The sequence below is a fragment of the Scylla paramamosain genome, chromosome 4 (genome assembly GCF_035594125.1).
Source record: "Scylla paramamosain isolate STU-SP2022 chromosome 4, ASM3559412v1, whole genome shotgun sequence".
NCBI lineage: Eukaryota > Metazoa > Arthropoda > Malacostraca > Decapoda > Portunidae > Scylla > Scylla paramamosain.
Genome location: NC_087154.1, coordinates 17,311,518 through 17,322,761, shown reverse-complemented (window position 1 = coordinate 17,322,761; position 11,244 = coordinate 17,311,518). Strand labels below are relative to the sequence as shown.

Below are 11,244 nucleotides of genomic sequence, written 5' to 3'. Positions count from 1 at the left end.
TCCAATGCAACCATGGAGCGGGTGGCGGTGGATATTGCTGGATCACTGCCTTTTACACCTCGAGGTAACCGGATCCCGGATCATGAGGCAGAGAGCGTGGCTAGTGTGTTGGTGAGAGTTTTTCACCAGGTTTGGGATCCCAGAACTACACTCTGATTAAGGCCAGGAGTTTGAGTTCCAGGTTTTCAAGTAGTGCTGTGAGTTGTTGGGGGTGCACAAGATTCGCACTACGCCTCTCCACCACCAAAGTGACGGCATGGTTGAACGATTCAAGAGGACACTGGCGGAGAAACTGACCAAGTACTGCAGTTCGGACCAGCAGGATTGGGACCTGCGGCTGCCTTTCACCCTGATGGCGTACTGGTCGGCGCAACAAGAGGCCACAGACTACACTTCGGCCCGGATAATGTTTGGCCGGGAGATGCGTTTGCTGCTAGACTTGGCTACAGGACGACCACCAGGGGGGAGGAGTTGCCAGGGACAGCGCCTGAGTTTGTAATAGAGTTACAGCGACGGATGGACGCTACACGGCGACAAGTGGTGGGTAATCTCCGGTTGACAGGACAACCTAGGTCCCGCTGGTATCAACATCACTCCAGGGACGCTCAGTATGCCGTGGGGGATCACGTCTGGCTGTTTAACGCCTGGAGGAAGCGAGGCCTTGCCCCGAATCTCCAGAGTTAGCAGTAACCTACAGGATCAGTGGCGGTGTCGTGCCAGATCTCTCCCGGGTCCAAATATCTCCTGGGTGACGCCACTGCACATGCACACCATATCAAGACGACAGCATCAAAACATCACCCTGGTATTTCATTTATTTTTACATATTATCAACTACTTTTTTTGAGGTTTTGTTGACGGATCACTATTGCTTCATTGTATGTGGAGATGTTAGTGTAGGAATGGAGCAAGTAAAACAAGAGCAGTGAGTAATAACAGAGCACCAAAATCTTCTCCCTGTGCAAGTATCAAGTCCTACCACCATGTTATGTATTTTACGCATTATCAACATCGTTATGGAGTTTTATTGACAAATTACTAGTGCTTCATTGCCTGTGGAATATCTTAAGATAGGAATGCATCAAGTAAACAAGAATAGTGAGTGATAACAAAGCATCAAAATCTTCTCTCTTTGCATATGTCAAGTCCTACCACCTTGTTTTATGTTTAAAATATTCCACAGACATTAATAATTCCATTCCGATGTTGATAATATGTAAAATATATAAATATAAAACATTGTGATATGGCTTGACATATGCAAAGGAGGAAGATTTTGGTGCTCTGTTATCACTCACTACTCTTGTTTACTGGCCCCATTCCTATACTTACATACCCACATACAAAAAGGTAATAGTAATTTGCCAATAAAACCTCAAAAGTAGTTGATAATACGTAAATATATAATATATATTTACGTATTATATAATATATCTTATATTATAAGATATCTGGGTGATGTTTTGATGCTGTCGCCTTGATATGATGCGCATGCGCAGGAGAAATTTGTCCTAGGGAGAGGTTTGGCAGGACAGCGGCGCACGTAAGCGGCCGCACGTGGTACACGTGGACCATTTGTGGATAGCCCTGGAAGAAGGCCACTTTACGTGGGACACAAGAGGACCTGTCTCGCCGCCGGAGAGTGAGAACAGCAGCGCTGATGAGGAAGCGGGAGCCGACTCAGTGGGCAGTGATGCTGTTCTCCCGGCAGCCGAAGGAGTGAGTGACAAGGACGCTGTGGAGGTAGGTGTGTGCCATCACCGCGTCACCCTAGGAGGATGAGGAAAAGACCGTTATGGTTGCAAGATTATCAGCGTGATGATAGTGACAGTGAATAGTCAGGATGACTATTTCGAAGGGGAGGATAGTGTTGCGGTAGGGGGGGAGGGGTGACGTTGGTAGCACTGTGCCGCCGGGTGGTAAAGTTAGGCATTGGCAATGATGCATGAGCTGCAAGCTGAGGCAACCTGAAGAGACCGGAAGTGGCATGGAAGGTGATTGGTCAGGAGAGCAGCAGTGTACTGGCCAGTCACGGAGGGACCGGCATTTTATAAGGAACTGTGGCAGCCACCAAGAGAGAGAGAGAGAGAGAGAGAGCCCGTGTTCCGTCTACGCAACACCTGTGCCGACAGCCTGTAGTGCGCCCCTCCTTGTGTTACGTTATGACTCTAGTCGCCTGCTGTTGCCACTACGTGACTGCGTCCCGGAGCATGCTGTGAGGATTGTGTACCCTAGCAGACTGAGACAGTGAGTACCTGACACTGAGGTGTGTGTGTGACACCTGCGTGGTCTGTGACGGCGTGGACCACCGGAGGAGACAGTTGTGCGACGCTGTTGGCAAACTGTAGCTTTAGTGTGCTGTGCAGTGTTGCTGTACTGTGAGGTAGGACACTCTACCCAGCAAAAGAGACGCTTTGCTGTGTGAGATCCGGTGGTGCGAGCCTTACTCGTACTGTATGTAGCGTGTTAGTGTGCCTCGTTTCCTGTGGTACTGCTCTGTGCGGGGAATAAAGACAAGAGTTCCAGTGAGACTGTTTTGTTGCCTTTCCCTCTCTCAGTAGTCTGTTGAGTCTAGACAGGTGCCGTGTGGGTGTGCCTCTCCCCTACTAGGCAAACAAACAGCAGTTGCGGATCACTAATGTGTATGTTGACTGTCCTGGACTGCTGCAATGGTGTGTACCTGAAGGCGCCTGAAGGATGAAGGGGCGTGCACAGCAATATGGTTTCTTTTAATGTTTTTATTGTTGACGATTTCTAATACATGGATGGAGGATCATGAAAACCAAAATACAGTTTTCTTTTGTGAGTTTTTTTAATCTTATCTGCTATAAAAAAAAAAAAAGTTCCCCAACTTTATCAACAGACCTTATGTTGGACAATGTAAACAACCTGGATGGATGTGGGGTGGGGTGGGTGGATGTTGAACATGAGTATACTATTTCTCCAGCTCACAAGTTCATTACATTTAAATTTCTACTAGCAAAAAAAATAAGGTCACTAAAAATCTATTTAAGACATAAAGCTGGTTTCTCTGCAGTAACATTCCTCAGTGAAGTTAGTCAAAAGTTTGATGAAGATAAATGCAGTGAGTGTTCTTAATAATTTGTCTATCAAATCTGTGTGGATTGCCTTATAGTTGCCTATAACTGGATGATTAGGCCTCGCTGTGACAATCAGTGTCCTATCTTACGAAAGTGCATTACTGTTAAAGATAGATTTCCCTTGTTTAATGATGAAATCCTGTCGGTGAAAAGATAAAAAAACGATGCAAGGAACGTAAATGGCTCAACGAAGGGTTGTAGCCTGGGAGGATTACAAGAATGTTCTTAACTGATATAATAAATGGTTAAATACAAGTTAAAGAAACTATTATTATACGAAAATTCAAGAGGCAGGATCAGACATGAATAAATCATATCAACTTTTTAATAGTCTTACTAATACTACTTTGAAAAAAAAGCTACCGGGTGTTTTATGTGACACAGTTTTGGCGCATGCCTTTTGCATTATTTTCTAAAACAAGATTATGAATATTGTATCTAGACTTGTGAACATTATGCCTCTTCTTTCTGTTGTTGATGTAGATGTTGATGTAAACAGCAAATTACAGTGTATCAAGACCATCAAGAAGAATTCTGTTTGACTTTTTAATCGAAGGCTAAGAAAAGATATTGTGGCATAGGCCCAATGTATGTTTAAGAAATTGTGAATACTGATGATTTCTCTAGTTTCATGGACTTCGTACTAAGGATAGTCAATTCCAGTATTTCTTTGTGCAAATTTCTCGAATCTAAAAAGCAGGCTGTCATGAAACCGATCTTCAAAGGGAAATTTGACCGTCAAGATCTAAGTTCCCAGCCCTTGTTTAAGTTGCTGGAGTATGTAGTTATTGAACAGTTGATGGAACACTTAGAGAAGGTCCAGTCTTGCCTTATTGTTATTTTGCATACAGACCAGGATTTTCTACCGAATCTGTCATCCTCTCTGTAATGAATGGCTTATTAGAAATGATGAATGAGGGTAAATGTGCTATACTATTTCTTAAAGATCTTAGTGCAGCTTTTGATACTGTGGTCCATGATTTGCTTGAGAAAGATCTGAGGGGCACTAGAGTTGTAGATAATGATGCATTGAAATACCTAGGAAGCTTTTAACAAAATAGGAGCTATTGTGTGCAAATTGAAAATTGTTTTTCTTCATATGAAGGAAGCTCTATTGAGAGGAGTTACACAAGGAAGTGTACTTGGCCCTGTCTTATTCTGTATCTACACGATTGCCTAATCAAATCAATTACAACGACATGGTGTAGGATTTAAGTTATTTGCTGATGATACCCAGCTTTACTTTTCTGTCACTAATATCGAGAACACTTGTGCAAAGATAAATGATGGTATTAAGTCAGTTAAAGACTGGATGAAGCAACTGAAATTAATTGAAAAGAAAACAGAATCCATGCTTGTGGAAAAGAAAGGCAGTTTAAGAAATTTTGGTACTATTAATATGGCTATAAACGGTAATGCAATTCATATTGTTAAAAGTGTTCGTGATTTGGAAATGTTGTTAGATTCCACTCTGAAATTCCAGGTAAATTATGTTGTTAGGATTGGTAGACGTCATCTTAGAAACATTGCATTTATCAACAGGTACCTGTATGAAGATTCAGTCAAGAAATTGGTGATTAACAATACTAAATCAAGGGTGGATTATTGCAATTCTATCATTATCTGCCAAAGCTCCAATTGAGGAAGTTACAGAAGATATTAAACAGTTGCAAGATTAATTAAAGAAAACCCACTAAGAGAGACAATTACTCCTGTTTTGATGGAGCTCCACTAGCTGCCTGTAAAAGCAAAGAGTTGCTTTTACAGGAGGAATTTGAGTTGTGTCTTGACACATCGTCTTGATTACAGGCCACCCACCATATTTGAGAGAATTATTACATGCAATGCAACTAGGTGAAGTTATTAATACTCATAGAGCCACAACAGGAATTACACTTTATAAACCAAGATTTTCTTCACATACTGAATTGCGCGCCTTCAGTTCTGCTGCCCCGAAGATTATATAATAAATCAAGAATCTAAACCTGTAGAATCAAGATCAAGATCATGAGAATTTGGTGCATTGTCACCAAATTTAGCATAATTTTATGCTTTTAGTATAATTTAGACTCAAATTAAGTATCTAGCATTATTTCCAGCATAAATGATCTCTTCAGCATAACTCTAGCATAATTTTGCTATGTCTGGAATAAATTTTATCATAATAACCGCTTTCAAAATCGGTTTCAATATTTCAAATAATGAAATTGTTGAAAATGGCCTTGCATCAAAATTTAAAGGGGGAAGTATTAGAAAAGATCAGAGAGTCCTGCTACTTCTCATCAATAATTGATGAGTTAACAGACATTTGGACAGAATTTGTGATGGCAATAGTTGTTAAGTATTATGACTCAGTTGAGGGGAAGATAGTAACCCGGTTTCTTGGTTTACCTGCACTGAAGGGCGAATCTGCTGAAGACTTGTTTAAATTACTTTGTGAACAGCTTCAGTTGTACAACATGGACTGGTCAAAGTGTATTGGGTTTGCCGCAAACACAACGAATGTCATGTTCGGAGGCAATAACAGCAGTGTTAGTAGATTAAAGGAAAAGAACCCCAGCATCATAACAGTGAAATGTGTATGTTATTCACTTTCTTTAGCAGTTAGTCATTCAACTAAACTTTTGCCAAAGCCACTTGAACAATTATTGAGAGAATGTAACTCCTATTTCAGTCACTCCAGCAAGAGGCTTCGGGATTTTAAAGAATTTCAGGAATTTTTGTAAGCTCAGCAACACAGAATTCTGAAGTTAAATGACATTCGTTGGCTCTCGCTAAGTGCATGTATTTCTAGGATTCTTGAACAGTGGAATGTTTTGCATATGTACTTTCAGCTAGCCCACACAGAAGACTGATTGCTTTCTTCGGAATTCCTCTACAGTCAGTTTTCAAACCCTTATCTTTACTTTCAGTTCTTGGATTATGTTTTATAACTGACTGATAAATATAATACCAACTTCCAAAGTTCTCACTCAATGGTACATCGTTTAGTTAAGGACTCACCTCAGCTCTATGTTCAGATCCTCAGTTGTTTCTTCAAACCCTGTACTCTCAAGGGACCAATCATTGAAGTGGTAAAACTAGATCCAAAGAACCAGGCCTACCATTTACCAGCTAATAAAATCTATGGAGCCATTAAGTTTGCACGACTCTAGGAGACAACAACCAGTAAGAGGGACTTGAGGAGTACCAATCAAATGTTTGAGCGGTTGCTTCAGTTTCTGGTACAACTGGCCATTCTGCTTCAGCAGCGCTTACCTCTGCAGTTCTTTCTGATATCTGTTCTGTGCTTGATCCTGAAGAAATAATGAGTGGAAGTAATATGTCTGTTGCAAATATCAGTGCTAAGATTCCTGGAATTCTTAGAGATGAAGATGAACAAAAGTTGGATGATGAATGGAGGTTACCAGTCCTAGGTGATGATGCAAAGAATATTCTCTCACAGAATGCTGCCACTGACATTGACAAAAATCTTTTGGTCTAAAATCTGTCACACGGGGAAATACCCACTACTCCTAACTTGTTAAAGCATTATTAACCATACCAGTATCTAATGCAGACTGTGAGAGAATATCTTCAATGGTTACTTTGAAAAAGTCAGAGAAAGGAAACAGACTCAAAAAACAGCAGTCTGGCAAATGAAATCGTAAGTGGAGAGGGAATCAAGGTGAGTGTGTAAAATTTCAGCCTTCAGAAGATATGATCAAGTTGATGGGTAAGAATATATTCCCTCGGTGGCATAGTGATCAGTAAGTAATAATGAACTTGGCCAACTTGGCCAATAAAACCTTAAGTTTTATTTGGAGAAAAGTTTTCTTGAAACCCGACTTTAATGGGTAATTTTGCATAGTCCTACTGAAAATGTCTTTTTTTTTTTTTCTTTTAAAGTTTCTTGGCATCATCTGTTTTGCGAAGCTGCTCTTCATTTATTTAACATTTGAGTTTTATTCAGTAGGCCATCTGGGTTATATCAATTAGGCCTGTTTCCATTAAAATATGTTAAGTAGCATGCATTGTTGTTTTAATATATCTTTCGGTTTATTATGTTTGGCTAATAATGAGTCAGCATAATTTTAGCATAATTTAATATTATATTTAGCACATTTTGGGTAGAGTTAGCATATTTTCACAGCACGTCTAGCACATTTTCGTCCTGAAAATTTGGTAACACTGGTTTGGCGTGCATGGGTTTGGGTTATAGCACGTGGCCACCACAAAATGAGAGAGATACCTGCCAGGAGGCGACCCAGACAGCAAAGCGAAACTTCAAATGTAAGGAGTGGTGCTGGTGGCATTAGTGTGCATGGAGCATATGACAAAGTTCGTGGATAATACAGGTTTGATATGTGTCTCACAGAGTCACCGGCTCACCGGCCATTACTGCGTGGCTGATTGACGCTAGTGCCTGCTCAGTGCCCTTCTCTGTGACGTTTGCAATATGTCATCGCCACTCACTAGCAGGGAAGGCACAAACAGTGATAGATTAGAAAACACGCATGACGTGTTTCCTTCCGGTAGCGGTAGTGTGTTTGTTGTATGCTTCATCTCGTGCATAAGGCAGCACTGAGAGTGGCAGTGCTGGCCGAAGCAGGTATGCTGTATTGTTGAAGAATGGTGCTGTGAAGGTGATAATGCCAGGATTTTTACACTTTTGCATTTATTTTAGTAAACATCGGTGTATTAAATTTCATGGCTATAATGTAGTTCCTTAATTTGCATTTACCAATAAGATTATTTTAATTTTACCCCTCAGTCCACTACCAAGTTAGCCCCACTAAATGACTTTCAACAAGGTTTCAGAATCAAGAAATCCTGCTTAACAGAGTGACACATAATATTATACTGGAATTCCTGGGAAGAGATAAAACATCTGGAACATTTATTCACAGCTAATAGTTATCCATTTATGAAATTAGATGTGCATATAATTGTTAGCACAAGTGGAAACTTAGAGCTAGCATTATATAAATCTATGTAAACTTTTCAGGCAAAAGTGATTTGTAAATATCACGGAGAGTTTAATTGGGTGGTAGCAATAATATTAATAATAATAATAATAATAATAATTGTAACAATAATAATAATAAATAATAATAATAATAATAATAATAATAATAATAATTGTAACATTAATAATAATAATTAATAATAATAATAATAATAATAATAATAACAACAACAATAATAATACTTTAAATCTTGGAAATCATAGTAAGGTAGAAAGTTAATTACCAAGTGATCAGGATGTGATTTTTTTTTTTTTTACCCACTTTTAAATGTGCTGTGGGAGGGTGCGTCCTGAATTTGGGGAGGGGTAGAATTCTATGTGATAGACCCAAAGTAAATAGTTGTATTGAAACTTTGAAGGGTGGTGAGGAGGTAGACTTAAATTATTGAGATGACAGGTACTATAATCATGAGGTAGTTATGTATTTGATTTTTATTTATATACATGAGTGTAGCTACTACAAGTTTAGTTATATAATTTAGTTTTATAAGTTTAGTCTGTTTGAGGAGTGGATTTGTATGCTCTAGATCAGTGGTTCTCAACCTCTGGGTCGCAACCCAAAGTTGGGTCACCAAGTCATTTCAATGGGTCATCAAGGATATGTGCACAATTTGTTCCCCAACATACCTATTCAAAATATCAAAGTAATAATCCTGTGTATAGAATACCTAAGTCATTAATTTCTAAGTCTAAGCAAATCATAGAGACATAGACAAGAAACAGTCTACATCTACTCTTGCCTCTTAAATCTAATATTGATTTTAAATAAAAAAGTGTTTATAAAAGTATATGGGTTGCCATGGTCAATCTGGACAGGATTTTGAGGTCACATCCAAATAAGGTTAAGAACCAGTGTTCTAGATAATTGCTCTTTAGTTAAACTCTTACAGCTTTTTTTTTTTTTTTTTGGCAATGAATGAGTTAAATAATTAAGGAATGTTGTGCACCATATAGGTTGTAGTAGATTAGTAGTGAATACATGTGAATATAACAGAAGGATTTTCATTACATCTAGTGGCTTGAAATCCTTTATTTGATATTGATATAGTGAGGCAGTGGCATTATGTGCAAGTTGACCCAGGTTTGATCTTGTTCAGTATATTGTCATATCATCAGCAAACAAAATGCTTTCAGATTCAGAGAAAGTATTAGATGTGTCATTGATGTTTATTAGAAGTAGTATAGGTTGATACCTTGGGGAACACCAAGAATAACTGAGGTATGAGATGATTTTTCACTGCTAAAGAAAATATGTTAATGCTGATTTGTTAAGTAATCTTTAAACCAGGAAAGCAAAGGGCTGCAAATTCTATAGTGGTGCATTTTACTAATGAGGATGTTATGTTTATCTGTATCAAATGCAGGGTTGCCATAAAAAAAAAAAAAAATTCTATATCATTGATAAATAAGGTTTATATATGTTCATATGCATAAAAATGTAAAAGTAGTCAAGCCTGACCCGTTCATTTCCTGTGCAGTACACAGCTTTGTCCAGCCAGAACAACCTGTATCAGTATGACCTAAACAAGTGACTGTTCTTCATTAATAGAAAGTGTCGAAATCTTTCAAGATCTAATTCCCCTCATGACTTCTGGCACCTAGCCAAAAACATCCCTAATAACTTTTGCTTCTTTCCCTCCCTTATTTCAAACTGAAGCACCACTGCCATCTCATCTATTTCTAAAGCTGAGCTTCACTCAAACCTTTGCTAAAAACTCTACCTTGGATGACACAGGGCTTTTTTCCCCACTCCTCCACCCTCTTGACTACTCCATGCTACCCATCAAGATCCTTTGCAGTGGTGTTTTCCATGCCCTCGCTGGCCTAATCCCTTGAAAGGCTTATGGACCTAATGGGGTCTCTGCTATTGTTCTACGAAACTGTGCCTCCTTGCTTGCAGCTTAGTCAAACTCTTGCAACTCTGTCAGTCAACATCTACCTTTCCTTTGCCGGAAGTTTGCCTAAATTCAGCCCATTCCTAAACAGGGTGACCATTCTAATCCCTCAAACTATTGCCCTACTGCTTTAATTACCTACCTCTCTAAAGTTCTGAATATGTCCTCAACAGGAAGATCGTTAAACATCTATCACTTCACAACCTTCTATTTGATTGCCAGTATGAGTTCCATTACGGCCACTCTGTTGGTAATCTGGCTTTCCTTATTGAGTCTTGGTTCTCTTTTAGGGATTTTGATGAAACTTTTGCTATTGCCTTAGGCATATCAAAAGCTTTTAATAGAGTCTGGCACAAAGCTTTGATTTCCAAACTACCCTCCTACAGCTTCTATCCTTCTTTCTGTAACTTCACCTCAAGTTCCCTTTCAGACTGTTCTGTTGCTGCTGTGGTAGACGGTCACTGTTCTTCTAAATCTATTAACAGTAGTGTTTCTCAGGGTTCTGTCTTTTCACCCCAGTCTCTTCCTATTATTCATCAATGATCTTCTAAACCAAACTTCTTGTCCTATCCACTCCTACATTGATGATACCGGCCTGCACTTTTCCATGTCTTTTTGTAGATGTCCAGCCCTTCAGGAAGTAAATAATTCTTGCAGGGAAGCCACAGAATGCCTAACTTCAGATCTCTCTAGAATTTCTGATTGAGACAGAGCAAACTTAGTTTAGTATTGTTCAATGCTTCAAAAACTCAGTTCTTCCATATATCAACTCAGCACAACCTTCCAGATAATTATCCCATCTTTTTCATTGACATTCAACTGCTCTACACTGAACATCCTCAGTTTTGCTCTTTACTTATAATCTAAACTGGAAACTTAACAACTCGTCTCTAGCTGAAACAACTATGAAGTTAGGCATTCTGAGTCATCTCTGCCAGTTTTTCTCACCCCACCAACTTTACAGTGGCCTACATGCTTCACATGTAGGCTGGGGGGGGGGTTCCACTCATACCATTCTTTTACACAGGGTGGAATCAAAATTTTTCATCTTATAAACTCCTTTCCTCTAACTGACTGTCGTGCACCTCTCTCTCATTCCCACAATGTTGCATCTCTTGCTATCTTCTACTGTTATTTTCATGCTAACTGCTCTTCTGATATTGCTAACTGCATGCCTCCCCTCCTCCTGTGGCCTTGCTGCACTAGACTTTCTTCTTTCTCTCAGCCCTACTCTGTTCAC

At 39.4% G+C, this 11,244-nt stretch overlaps 1 protein-coding gene across 1 annotated transcript in view; it reads left to right on the top strand.

Moving 5' to 3' along the window:
- The first annotated feature begins 1,463 nt into the window (after positions 1–1,463).
- Positions 1,464–11,244, top strand: part of LOC135099786 (uncharacterized) — a 28,122-nt gene continuing 18,341 nt past the window's right edge. The window contains exon 1 of the mRNA XM_064002302.1: positions 1,464–1,743. The gene's annotated coding sequence lies outside the window, so the exon portion shown is untranslated. The remainder of the gene's footprint in view (positions 1,744–11,244) is intronic.